The sequence below is a fragment of the Parasteatoda tepidariorum genome, chromosome 10, assembly GCF_982258835.1.
Source record: "Parasteatoda tepidariorum strain Cologne lab strain chromosome 10, Ptep-v5.0, whole genome shotgun sequence".
NCBI lineage: Eukaryota > Metazoa > Arthropoda > Arachnida > Araneae > Theridiidae > Parasteatoda > Parasteatoda tepidariorum.
Window position 1 is genome coordinate 60,104,266 of NC_141764.1, and position 14,036 is coordinate 60,118,301.

A 14,036-nucleotide genomic window follows, 5' to 3' on the forward strand; every position below is an offset into this window, starting at 1 on the left:
ACGTTGCAAATTATTTAAAGAAGTGATTCATCACTATATCCATCACTGGATCACCGTGTCCATTCCATGCTGTGATTCGAGATACAGTAATATCAACTTAGAAAAAAAATTCGAAATCTTGTCAATTCTATAATAATTATTCAATTCTATTTTGAATTATTTAAATATCAGCAGAATCACGTAAAATTTATACAAATGCAGAATTTTTAATTTTTAAAACAAGAAAAATAATTAAACTTTTCACCTAAATTTGCGAGCAATGATTAGAATGCAAACAGTTTCATTTTCTTGGTACGTTGCAAGTTATTTAAAGAAGTGATTCATCACTATATCCATCACTGGATCACCGCGTCCATACTGTGGTTCGAAATACAGTAATATCAATTTAGAAAAAAAATTTTAAAATCTTTTCAATTCTATTTTAAATTATTTAAATATCAACAGAATCACGTAAAATTTATACAAATGTAGAATTTTTAAAACAAGAAATATAAATAAATAAACTTTTCAGTTAAATTTGCGAGCAATGACAAAACACGAGACAGAATACAAACAGTTTCATATTCTTGATACGTTGCAAATCATTTAAAGAAGTGATTCATCATTATATCCATCACTGGATTCACCGTGTCCATTCCAACATTTGTCGTTGCAGGCACGACATCCACATCATACTCTGCAGATCTTTGATGGCGTCCAGATGGAATGAGAAAAAAGGGTTAAGACCATCTGCCTTTTTCGGATGACAGCACTCATCTATTTAAATGAGTGTGTTTTCTATCTTAGCGGGGAGCCTGTCGCTTTCAAGTCCCACGGTAGTCGAATGACGGAATATTTAGTCTCTCAGTCGAAAACCTTGACGTCAATTAACAGAAAGGAATTGTTTATTTTCATCTGGAATTAGCTATTTAATGTCCAATATTTGTTACAGCTTTCTTATGTAACAGCTTTGAAATTTCTTGTGGCACTCGAAATAAAAATCAGCTCGAAGTTGAATAATAATAGTGTTAAAAATAGTCACAAATAGTACGATCCGATTTCTTGGCCAAATTGATAGAAGAAAACTACATTTAAACGATAGTATCGTACAATTTAAGCCAATTTTGTAAGACACGCTGTGACATATTTCATTTTATCCACTGACCACGTGTAGAATTCTTGTCCTCAGTGAGTTTTTAATTTTACGCAACTCAATATGCGTATTTAAAAAAAAAAAAAAAAAAAAAAAAAATGGACAGAACTCAAAATTCCCTTTGACACAGAATTTTTATTAAACATATTTTTTTTGGATAAATTTTGCATTATTTTCTATTAATTCAGGTCAAAATAATTGAAAAATATTTCAATATAGCATTTTAATAATTTATGGTTATGAAATACAGCATGAAACACCGATGTATTTTCTGCATCAAAGGTAAAATCTTCCAAACAATAGTTATTCTAATTTGCACGTATTTATAGTTATTTCGATCTAAGAGAAACAATTATTCACCACTAAAATTTCTTTAATCTATAAAATCAGTTTCTGATTAATTTTTGAATATAAATAAATAAATAAATAAAAATTCGAACTACTTTTTTTTTATTTTACATTTCAGTACAAATATAATTCTGATAATTTAATAGATATTTTTTTTTTTTGGTAATCACAAGGCTCTATTTTTATAATTAAAAAATATCAAAATATATTTTTCTTGCTTGTAATTAGAACGTAAGAGAAAAAATATACAAAAAAACAGCGATGTCCCATGTGCGTCAAAGGGTTAAAGAAATCGATAGCCGTCGATGCCATTTCTCCCTTAAAACTTTAAAAAAAGAAAAATACTATTGGGTCTAAATAAATTCATAATGGGACGTTGTCCATTTGCCTAAATCACTTAGTACATTAAAAAAAAAAAAAAAAAAATTAGTCTTTTTAAAAAGTATTAAAACTTAACAGTTCTTTTTACAAGATTGTCACGAGTTCTATAAATTTATAATCGAGGGATTAAATTGACGTTGTGCGAATTTAGATTTTTTTGTTAGTGTTTTGAAAAAGAAGCGAAGGCTTAAAAAGCAAAGAAGAGTAAGTATGAAATTCCTCGTTTAATTGTTAAATTTGGATTGGACATTAAAGAACCACATTTGTTGCTGTGTCCATTTTCTGAAATACGCATTTAGAGTTGTGTCCATTTTCTTAAACCCCATTTTAAACTGTATCCTTTTTCTTAAACACGTTTTTCGTTCTGCGTCCATTTTCTTAAACACGCATTTTGAACTGCGTCCTTTTTCTTGAACATTCATTTTGAACTATTTCCTTTTCTTAATCACGCATTTCGAGCTATGTCCATTTTCTGAAATACGCATTTGAGCTGTGTCCATTTTCTGAAACACGCATTTGAGCTGTGTCCATTTTCTGAAACACGCATTTCGAGCTATGTCCTGAATAAATACCTCACCGACGATAGTAAAACGAAGCACACAAAACCACGGGCCGTTATTTTAGTTAAGAACCATAGGAATTGTGGTTATCATATACACGTCCGAATTATAAAAATTCGTTTTATTTCTAAAATTTCAAAATTTTGTGTGGTTATTAGAAAAACCGCCCAATATTTAGATATAAAATCTATTAGTATTACATTTTTCGTGGTTTATATTATTGTCAAAATAACATAGTTCCAGTAATGAAGTGGCCTCACTCTGAAATCGGCGCTCCGTAAGGAGTTAAAAATTTATGTAAGATTATGTATAAAATACCTCTATAAGTGGACGCAACGGCGCAGATCAAGTTCTATTGCCATTATATTTTGATTGTTTCTTCCGATGTAATGTTAATACGTGCTGGTCCCTTATAAAAATTTAAAAAAAAAAAAAAAAAAAAAAAAAACACGCAGCAAGTCACTTTATACTTACTCAAAAGTTTCCTTGTCATCTGAATTAGATTTATATACTATTAAATAGAATCTAAATGCCATGATTACATTCTACGAATAAAATGTTAAATAATATTTATTAGAAAATAAAATTAAATTTACTCATCGATTGGGTAAAAGAGGGGCACATGATGATTCTTTTCTTAAAAATTTAAAAAATTCGATCTTAGTTGTTTCCTTTTTTTTTTTTTTTTTTTTTTTTGATTCAATAATCTGATTTTTTATGTTCTTAAAAGTGATTTTAATTACATCTAATTTTCTTTGTTTTCAATCTTCATAAAAAAATTTTCTTTCCTTTCATTCTAAAAAACTTCATAAATCTTTACATCTAAAAGTACTTATGATTATATTTCAAAATAATAATTTACTTTTCTGGCGCAATTTACTACAGTTGTTCTAAAATTCGGTGAAAACGCCAATTACATTCTTAATCTTCTTTTTGGCTTCGAAAATTCCAGCAGCATTTAGAGTTATTTGAAGTGATTTTTTTTTTTTTTAAATTCGGAATATTTTTTTTTCTATTCAATTATATTTTGAAAACTGCAGTAATCCCTTTGAAAAAACATTTCTGATTTCTGATAAGAGAGTTTTTTTTTTTTTTAGCATTACACATTCATTAGACGGTCTTATTAAAGATAATAGATAACTTTAAAAAACAATAAAAGAAATCTGCATAATTATTCATTATAAACTAAAAGTATGACACATTTCAGTTTTTTTTTCTTTAATGCTTCTGCAAAACTAAAAAAAAATTTTTTTTAATTACAATTCAATCTTCTTACGTACATTTAAACATTAATTAAATTCTAATTATAACTTGATATTTTTGTACGCATAACAAAATTCAAACTTTGTTCATGTGAATATTTAGATAAGAACAGTTTAAAATATTTTTTTTTAAAATTTGCTGTAAGTTTTAATTCGTTTTTTTAAACGATGTTGAAAACTGAAACAATGTGAAAACGAAATACTTTGTTTTCTTTTCTTTTGTTTCGAGTATTAACTTCTGCATAAAATAAAAAAAATATTATTATTTAATTATAATTTGCTAAAATGAAGCACCTTAAATGCTATACCTGTCATAAAATTATTTTTACGAATTTTTCAAATGGAGCAAATTACATGGTAAATTTGATGGAGAAATTCTGTGGATTAAGACTTTCTAGCACTGAACTGTTAAAAACAGGAGAACCGTTGCTAAGCACAGGTCAGGATGGTAGAGAATCCTCGAGAAGGTTAGGGTCCACCCTGTGTTGTCGAGTAAATGTTGATGATGATGAATATATTCCTGTTTGAAAAATTGAATTTTTAAAAATTTGTAAAAATTCACTTGATTTCTTACATTATCCCTACACAATAATAAAATTATAATGTAAATCTAAGACTTTCCAAAATTAACCATGTAGCTGTACATATCTATAAATATCATTTGTACATAACTTTACATAACTATATATTTGTACATAACTATAAATATCATATCTAATTGTCGTTTTTTTCTGTTTTTTAGATACTCAGTTTGCAAAGAAATTTTTAGAAAATATAAAAGGTAAGAATACTATAACAATATTTACAAATGCTTATTTTGTATCCTTGAGAAGCTCGGCCAACCTGACATGCAAATTCATATTTTTTTCTGTCCTTTTTTTTGTTTTAAGTAAAACTAGTGGGCTGCGCCCCCTGCTCGCTAAAGCTCGCCAACCCCCGAAAATTGCTACGCAATCCTATGAGCACGCTTCGCCCGCTACTAACTTAGGTACATTGCAAATGCACAAAATTCTAAGAATTCAAAACAATCATTCAAATCCATATAAAAACTTCTTTTTTTTTTTGAAAAAATTACCTCTTTTTAGTAAATACTAAGTCATTAAAATAAATTTGAATTCAAATAAATGACATGTAATTCGTTAAACCTATTAGAAATGTGCTATAGTATAATTCGTGATATAAATCAAAAATCGTCAAATAAATTCGTGAAAAAAAGCGCTTTCGGCAAAATACTAAAATAGAGATCTATCGACAAAGACTACTCACTTCTGCCTAGCTTAATAGTATGAGATTGCCGCAGCTGATGCTCTCTGGTTATTTCAGTTTCCGTTTTTAAAAGCGCTATATGTTGAGCCACCTCAGCTAGATTTGGCATGTGACAGTTTTAGCGGCAATCATTGGTCGATTCGCCGTGTAAGAGAAATAGTAACGTAAACAAAACAAAGCAAACGTTGCCACCGGTGGAAAAGAAATACAGCCAAAATTTGGGAGCCACGTAAGAGAATTATATATATTAGATATTAATCACTTATGCACTGAGCTTAAGGTTAAATTATCCTGCTTGACTTTTTTAGTAATACCTAAATTTATTTCAAACAAAAACTGTTATATCCGATTTTATTATATCCGTTTCAGCTGTTTATTTATTTATTTTTTTAATTTTGTATTTTTTTTCCTTTTGTACGTAGGAATTGAACAAAAACAACACCAAAAAAACTGTACTCTTTGATTTTTCATTGCATTATTCGATTAAAAAAAATTAAAAGAATCTTTGTAGAATTCTTACTTTTATTCATATGTAAATGTTACTGTGAATGACCGAAATTGCTAGTTGTTGTTGACTTCCACCGGTGAATGTTGGAAATCACATAATCGCTTTGGTATATGTCCGAAATATATACTAGGTCTAGTTAAGTGCCAGTGTCCGGTATACATTTGCCCGGTATGCCCTACAGAAATGTCTTTTTAATGCCAAGTGCTACTACCCAGTATGCATTTAACTGGTACTCCGAACACTAATGTTTCTCCTAATCTATTCTCAGCAGATATTAAAATATCGAATAAATAAAATGATATCAACGAATAAATTCGTATAAAATCGGATATAACAATTATTTCGGATATTCATCAAAGCAACTATGTGATTGTTGACATTCACCGGTGAAAGTCATGGTTATTCATGGTAACATAAACACATAACATTATCGTTGATAAACAGTAAACAAAAGCTTAACTGGTCTTATAATATTTAAAATTATAAAAATTTAATTTTTTTATTATTGTTTGATGCAGTTAACTTTTTCGTGTCGATTCAACTCATTATATGTTAAACGTTCTCTGTTTGGAGCAAAAATAAAGGGGTGTTATCTTTTTTTCTTGTTGACATTTTTAGTTATCATCTTATTAGTGTTGACACTATATTTTGACACGTATTTTGTGGCTAATGCATAGCCATTAAATTATTATTAATTAATTATTATTCCGAAATTAAAAGAAAACTTTTGAATTTTTTAAAACTTGTTTTTAATTAAATTATAATATTATACTTTACATACATGCGTACATAAGTATGGAATTAATTATTCTTGTGAAAATTTTGATATTTACTAATTCTTTAATACTTAAAAATGATATTCACGTAACATATCATGACTTTTAATGCTTTATCACAACTATTATTAGTATAAAATTGTTTTTTGGTGCTTTTCATTTGTAATTTTATTCAGCAAGCGCATACATTAAAATATAATTTACTTTCAGATGAAAAAGTAAAATTTTGTGAAAAAGTATAATTAAAATTAAATTTTTCAAGAAAATCAGTTTTTATATACTTAATTTGGTTAATTTCTGAAACTTCAATTTAATTCACTTAACTTATATTGATGTAATTATTATTTTCAAAGCATTTTGTTTGAATTGTTTAAAGTTATAATTCTTAATCTGGCGATGTCTTAATCTTATAGTTCTTAATCTGGCGATCTAATGAATCATTTTGACAAGTTAATAGTTTTCTGATACGAATCGTACTCTGCTAAATTTAAATCTTAATATATTCAACACATATACAGTATTACTAGGGTGACCAGACGTCCCCGATTTCCGGGAATTGTCCCCGGCGAGGACCTCGTGTCCCCGGTCGGTTTGCGTCCCCTGTTTTGTCCCCGGTTATAAAATTGAAAAATTTTGTGTAAAATATTTGATAAAAATATGTTATATGTAATTTTTATTTTCTCAAAAATTTTATTACAAATTAATGTAAGCATTGAAAATTAAATGTAAACTAGTTTTTAAGAACACACTATAACTTATACTACAGAAATTTTGGAACACATAACTTTAATATCTAGTTATGTTTACATTTTTACTAGGCTGAACGCCAGACATGTTTATATAAGAAAAGAAGTTTAAAACAAGACGTAACGTGAATATTAGTTGCTGCTTTTAAAACAATTAATATCTTGGGTTACATAAACTGCCAATATTAGCTAATTTCCACTAAAAACAACAATTACTACATTTCCGTTTTATTTTAGAAAAATAACTAAAACATTTTATAATCAGGTAAACATTTTATAAATATCTAACCAATAAAGTATAAAACCATTTTTTATGAAATTGTTATTATTATCACTTACGACTAATTAATTTTTATAAATTCTAATTATTCTACATTTTGAAAACCTCATAATTTGTTATCGTAATAGATATTTAGAAAAATATTTTAATTTCTTTAAAATAGATGTCAATATGGCAACAGAAACAAAAAAAAGAAAATGCCATTATTTGGATGATTGGAAAAACGAGTTTCCATTTATTGAACCGAATCCTGATAATTCTTCCAAAGTAAAATGTACAATGTGTGGAGCAACGTTTTCAGTTGGAAGTGGAGGACGAACAGCTATAGCAGATCACATTCTTACAATTAAACACAAAGAAGCTTTGGCAGCAAAAACAAAAACGAAATCGGTTAAACAGTTTTTTCGTAAGCTGGAACCATCCAAAGAAGAGTTTGACTTAGCAACATATGAAGGAACGCTTGCATTTCACACCATTCGTCACAACCAATCGTTTCGCAGCATGGACTGTACTTCAAATTTACAGAAGAAATTTGTAGACAAGAAATTTTCTTGTGCCCGAATAAAATGCGAAGTTATCGCTGTCAATGTTTTTTCTCCGTGGGAATTTCTTGAATTGAAGAAAGATTTACAGTCTGTTCAATTTGTAACAATATCTTACGATATTTCCAATCACAATCATGTAAAATTACTTCCTATTTTAGTGTGGTATTTTCAGTGGGACTGTGCTAAAGATCCAATTAATAATAAACTTGTATCACTAAACGAAATTAAAGGAGAAACTGCAAAGATTTTATCTTCAGAAATATTAAACGCACTAATTGAGCTCCAATTGAAGGATAAAATGGCTGGTTTGTCTGCGGATAATACTAACACTAATTTTGGAGGATTGTTAAGAAGAGGAACAGAAAATGTTCATACTAAACTTCAAACTGAGTTAGGAAGAGATATTTTTGGTTCTGGGTGTAATGCGCATATTATACATAATGGCGCTAAAACTGGTTTTGATTGTTTGCCTGTAGATATTGAAGTTATGGTATCTAAACTTTTTAGTTATTTTAAAATTTGCACAGTCCGAATTGAAAGACTGAAAGAATTTTGTGAGTATGCTGACCAAGAATATCATAAAATTTTAGGACACATTCATGTTAGGTGGTTGACATTACTTCCTGCTGTAGAAAGAATTCTTTAAATTTATTCATCTCTTAAAGAATTTATGTTGTCTGAAAAAAAGCGCCCAAAAATCTTGAAGAATTATTTTGAGAGTGAAACAACGGAGCTATGGTTGTTTTTTTGCGCATTCGCATGCCGCAATTTTTAATCAAAGCATCTTGAAAATTGTTATTGAATCTGGAGCGGTTGTCAAGGATTTGATATTTAAATTGAAAGCACGAAAGAATGCCAAATTTGTTCCACTTGTTGTAAAACCTGAATTGACTAAATTGATTCCTGAGAATATCATTACTGAAGATTCTTATTTAGAAACGTCGAAAGAATTCTATGAAGCTGCGATTTCATATTTAGAAGCTTGGAACGATAACAACGATGATATGCCTGATTTGAAGTGCCTTCTTTTAGATTGTAAGCCTTCACGGTCTGAATTCGACGAGGCAGTTCTGTCTCTCTCTTCAAAATGTGCAATTTTGAATGTTAATTCCGACGATTTATTTGACGAGTTTACTTATCTTGAAGGTTATTTGGATTCAAAAGACGATAAATGGTACCAATCCGCACACATAACAGACAAATGGCGCGAAATAAACAATTATTTTCAAAAAAACAATATACCATTTACAAATATCAAAAGAATTGTTGAGCTTGCAATGTGCTGGCCAAGCAGCAATGCGCCTGTAGAACGGGTATTTTCGCGCATAAATAACTATTGGACTAAAGAAAAATCGCGAATGGATGTGAATACAGTGAAAGCGGTTTTATCTGTACTGATTAATTTTGATTTTTCATGTGACATATTTTCTCAATTTCTCGAAAAAAATCCTGAAATTTTAAAGAAGATTCATTCTTCAGAAAAATACGGTGTTTAGAAATAGTATAATTTTAAAAGCAATGCGATTGTTTTGTTAACAGATTTTAAAATTGTATAAAAATGTTATGATCACGATTTTAACGATATAATTTATATACTAAATTATAAAAAAAAATGTAAACGAAAAAAAATAAATATTTTTTAAGATAAATGATAAAAAATTTTTTCAAATTTTTTCTGTCGATAAAATTGGGGGGGGGGGAAGATGAGTGTCCCCGGAATTGCCCGAAAAAATCTGGTCACCCTAAGTATTACGAATCACGATTAAGTCTAGCGTTGTTATTATTTCAACATTTGGCGAATAAACACGTTTGGCGTCATTCTTTGCTAAAATTCTTTGGGGTTATTGATCTAAATAACATTTTCCAAAACTTTTACGGATTGTTAAAAATTGAATCAAACTATTTAAAAAAAAAAATTTATAATTTTCCGTTCATTATTTTAAAGATACTGAAATAAGTGTGCTATTACATATTAAACTACCATTCGTTCGTTAATTCATCAGTTTTAAATTATTTCTTAATTTCGAAAATTAGAGAATTTCTTTCCTCATATTTCAATATTTTTAAGGATCAGCAACGTTAAATTGGCCAGTAATTCCTACTTCTTCATTTTCAAATTTTGCACACGCGTAACTTATATCTACTAAAATAAGTTCTTGAAAGTTTCATATTATGAGATGTTGTAGTTATTAAAAAAAAAAAAATTTTAATACAAAATGCACGGCCAAATTATAAAACTTTAAAAAAAATTCTTTAAATTTTAAATTAGCTTAGCTTTAAAAACTTGTGAAGTGAAGCTATTTTCTAAAAAGATAGAACTTCCTTCCAAAATATATATGCTTTTTTTTTTTTTTTTTTTTTTTTTTTTTTGTCGTACGTTTTTAGGGTCAGTACATAGCAAAATTAATTGAAACGACACATAAACGAATTTGAATTTTTAAGAAAAGAAAAGTTTTATTAATGAATAATATTATTTAAGATCAAGAACACACAACAATATATTTTACAAACTAGAACAAATGAGCATTACTTCTTAGCACATATTTGCCACTGTTAGTAACCAGACTTAATCTTTTTTAATATTGCATTTTCGTCCACCTTTCTATTATTTGTAAACAAACTCCAGAATTGTTTAACGCCAGAGGGCGGGCTGCATGCTTTTATCGTGACGTAACTTGTGCGCAGCTGTCGTCTTGAGCGGCGCTCTCTTCGCTTTGATTTGGCTGAGACACTCTTCGAAGGTCGCCCAATCGGGTGAGTAACCCGTCGCCAAGGACATCCCAGTGTACCGGTAACGAAACCCGACGATCATCATCAGGCAAAACAAAACTATACCTTTTTGGTTATTCGTCGGGCCGTTTTGCGCTCGTCGATGGCCCGATTAAATATGATAAAAACTGAAGAGTGACTTACTCTAACGTGTTAGTAACTAATATTAGTGTGTCATTGTGCTATTGGATTATTATTAATATTATTGCGGACGAATATGTGATGGATTTCATTTAATTGGATATTTGTTTACATTTTGTGCTTTTCACTTTTGAGGATTGTTGTTGAGCTGTTTTCAAAGGATATCATAACTTATAATTGTGGAAATATTCGTATAGGTGAGTGGGCGTTTCCCTTTAACTAAAATAACAATAATTTTGATTTTACTAAAATTTAATTTGTGTTAATAATATGTTTGAAACTATTTTGAGCAGTTGTTGAAAACTTGTGTTTTTGATTTTTTATGAATATTTCAAGAAATTTTTTATAGCAAGACACTCTTATTTTTGCTATATACTTTATAAAAATAATAATTTATTTCGTGAGGAAATAATTTTTTTAGTCGAGCTGTTTGTTTTATTATTTGGTTCTATCGAATTTATAATAACCAATTTTTACTGGAATTGGTTACCTTATTAATTTAGTATAGTTATTACTTTGTTAATTAATATTGAACAAATTTTTCTTTTTAACCTAATAGCATATAAAAAAATTTTTTTTTTCGTTTTGAAATTTTTCTTTGCTTATATCTAATTAAGTAATAAAATAGCATCATGTTATTTTTGTGTAAATTAATAGCTCTGATAAATATTGCATTTTTTTTTTATAGATGATTCTGTATTATTATAAATTTAAATCTACGTAATAATAATTATTATTATTTTACTTTTCTCAGTAAATGAAAACAAAATAAAATTAAAATTTGTGCAGAGTATTTAGATTGCGAATATTTTCGAAATAAAATTATATCTATAAGCTTTGAATATTTATTACTTTTTATTTATTTATTTAGAGAAAAATTTGTATTAGTAAATGTTACTTACCCGTAGTCTAACACTATATGTATCAAATATATCTCTAAAAGTTATAATATTCAGTTTATGTTAAAAATTAGTAATTATGTGAATTATTCAAAAAGAATGCTAAAATTGACGGACAAAACCAAAAATTTTAATTAATATTGCGTATTTTTTCATATTAATTATTTAATTTAATCCGATCGGAATTGTTGAAAGAATAATAAAGATTTTATTTATTATGTTTTGCGTCTGTAATCGAATATTTGCTTATAAAACGATACTTTTTTAATATTTTAAGTTGGATAAAAAGTAGAGTTAGAAAATATTTTTCTTATTTAAAGTTAAAACTGATGTTTCTTACAACCAAATCCACCCCCACCCTCCTTTTCATGAACCAAATAAACGTTACCTGATATTATTAGCATTGATATAAATTCTTGAATGAACTTCCAAATTCTCAGTTATACATTTATTTAAAAAAAAAAAAAAATTATGCTGCTTGCTATCAGCGAAACAAAAGGAAATCAGTAAAATATGCTATAGTTTATAAATCAGTAAACATTCTCCAGATATTTATAATTGATATTTGTTTATCAATATTTTAAAGCTGACAAACGAAGTTAATCTTCATTCTTCCATTCTTTGATTCTGTTCCAAGAATTTTGTTTTCGAAACGAAGTTTTTTTTTTTTAATACATATGTACATACTTTACATGTTCTTAACTTCGTGGTCAGCTTTTCTAACGATCGTGTCTGTGATCTAGTTTATAATTTTACTGATTCACTCCACCCAGTTCTAAATTATAATTTTGAAGGGAAAAAAATACAGTCTATAATGTTATTCATTCGGTTTCAATTATGCGCCAAAAAAACAGCCCTATAATTTTTAGGATAAAGGAAAAACTGTGTAAATGTATAATATGCTGCAAGTTTTTCAGCGAAGTTTCTCTGAATTGGCAGTTCCATGAGCTACTTTTGCGAAAGAGTTGCAAGAAATTTCGTCTGCTTTTCATTGGATACCGCAGTCGCCTAGCAACGCATCACGTGGCCTAGAAACAAGAGCTATTTTTACGAGTTGGCTGCTTGCTACAAAACTATGAATAGGATTAAAGAGAAATGTGACATTTTGCTGGGGTGGGAGTTTTCTCTGACGTCACATTCCCTGTTATGAGATAATGAGCAACAGGTGATAGCTGAAATGAATATGTGCTAGGGAAATTTCAGACACTGTCTTACGCTTTTATTTTAGTCTTCTTTTTTTTTTAAAACACTAAAAGCCTTGCATTAACAGAACTATTAATGGAGCACTTTTTAACAGTTGAATTATTAATGAAGCACTTTCCTCACTTTTTGGTTGAATTTATCTAATGTACGATTAAACGTACATTATAGTTAGTGCATGTGCGTAAATTTGTTTTGAAATTTTATGAACTTTTTTCATAGTTTTATGAAAATCGTAATTTTTTTTAAATTTTATTTTATTAAAAAAACTTTGTTTTATTGATTTTATTTTAATTGAAGCGGAAGGGGAAAAAAACTAGTTGCGAAATTGAAGTTAGTACATACAATTAGTTAATTAACTTACTTTTGCAAAACGAGTTAGTACATACAATTTTTTCATAAGTGGCTATATATGAAGTCCCTTTATGAAAAAATCGTCTGTCTACCTTTTTGCTACTTTAGAGTTTATTTATTTTTTATAACTGTCGATGAACAGTCGACCCAATTTTACTGCTACTAATGTTCAACCTTGTAATTTTGAACCCAATCACGAAGACAAGGGAATGTCTGAATCAAGTATTATAAAAAATTTGCCTTCGTGGTGGACTTTTTGATGGAACGAACCTGCATTTGCGTTACATGGAGAGGAAAACCTCCCACGGTCAGCCTGACGACAAGGGCACTCTAACCTATGATCCGTTAACCACTGAGGTTATTTTACGTCAGCACGTGATCGGTGTGAGGTGAGTGCGAAATTAGAATCGACCAGTCATTGCTGGGATTCGAACCCGGTTAACCTCATTGGAAAGCGCACGATCTATCTCCTGAGACATTTAAGTGCGTTCTTAAGATTTTTCGAAATTTAACTTCAGATATATTACCACTGCTGTACTCACGATAAAGTACTTTTCATTTTATTAAATGTGGCAGATAAAGTTACAATTAATTTTTTGTATTTTCGTGTTTCAAGAGGAAACTAAAATGTATCAGTCGTGGAAATGTCTGCCGGCTCATTGCTAACTGCCGACGCCATTTGTTAGAGTAATTTCAGTGAGCCTTCGCATTGTGAAGTGGCGTGAGCTGGTATAAAGAGCCCGGATTTCCAAATAGCCTACGACGTATACAAGTAAATATTTATTAATGTATAACATTTTAACAACAAAATATATCTTTTAAATAATTTTTTGCTACAAAAAAGTCTTTTTTTTTTTTTTCACTTTTCA

At 28.8% G+C, this 14,036-nt stretch overlaps 1 protein-coding gene across 12 annotated transcripts in view; it reads left to right on the forward strand.

The window, feature by feature from the left end:
- Positions 1–14,036, forward strand: part of LOC107446121 (uncharacterized) — a 306,844-nt gene that overhangs the window by 197,550 nt on the left and 95,258 nt on the right. For 5 of the 12 annotated variants that reach the window (XM_087153889.1, XM_087153884.1, XM_087153893.1 and 2 more), the window contains exon 3: positions 4,426–4,464. The gene's annotated coding sequence lies outside the window, so the exon portion shown is untranslated. Of the gene's footprint in view, positions 1–4,425; positions 4,465–10,491; positions 10,912–14,036 lie in introns of those variants that run through there. The other 7 variants (XM_087153883.1, XM_087153899.1, XM_087153887.1 and 4 more) reach the window with 5 other exon arrangements.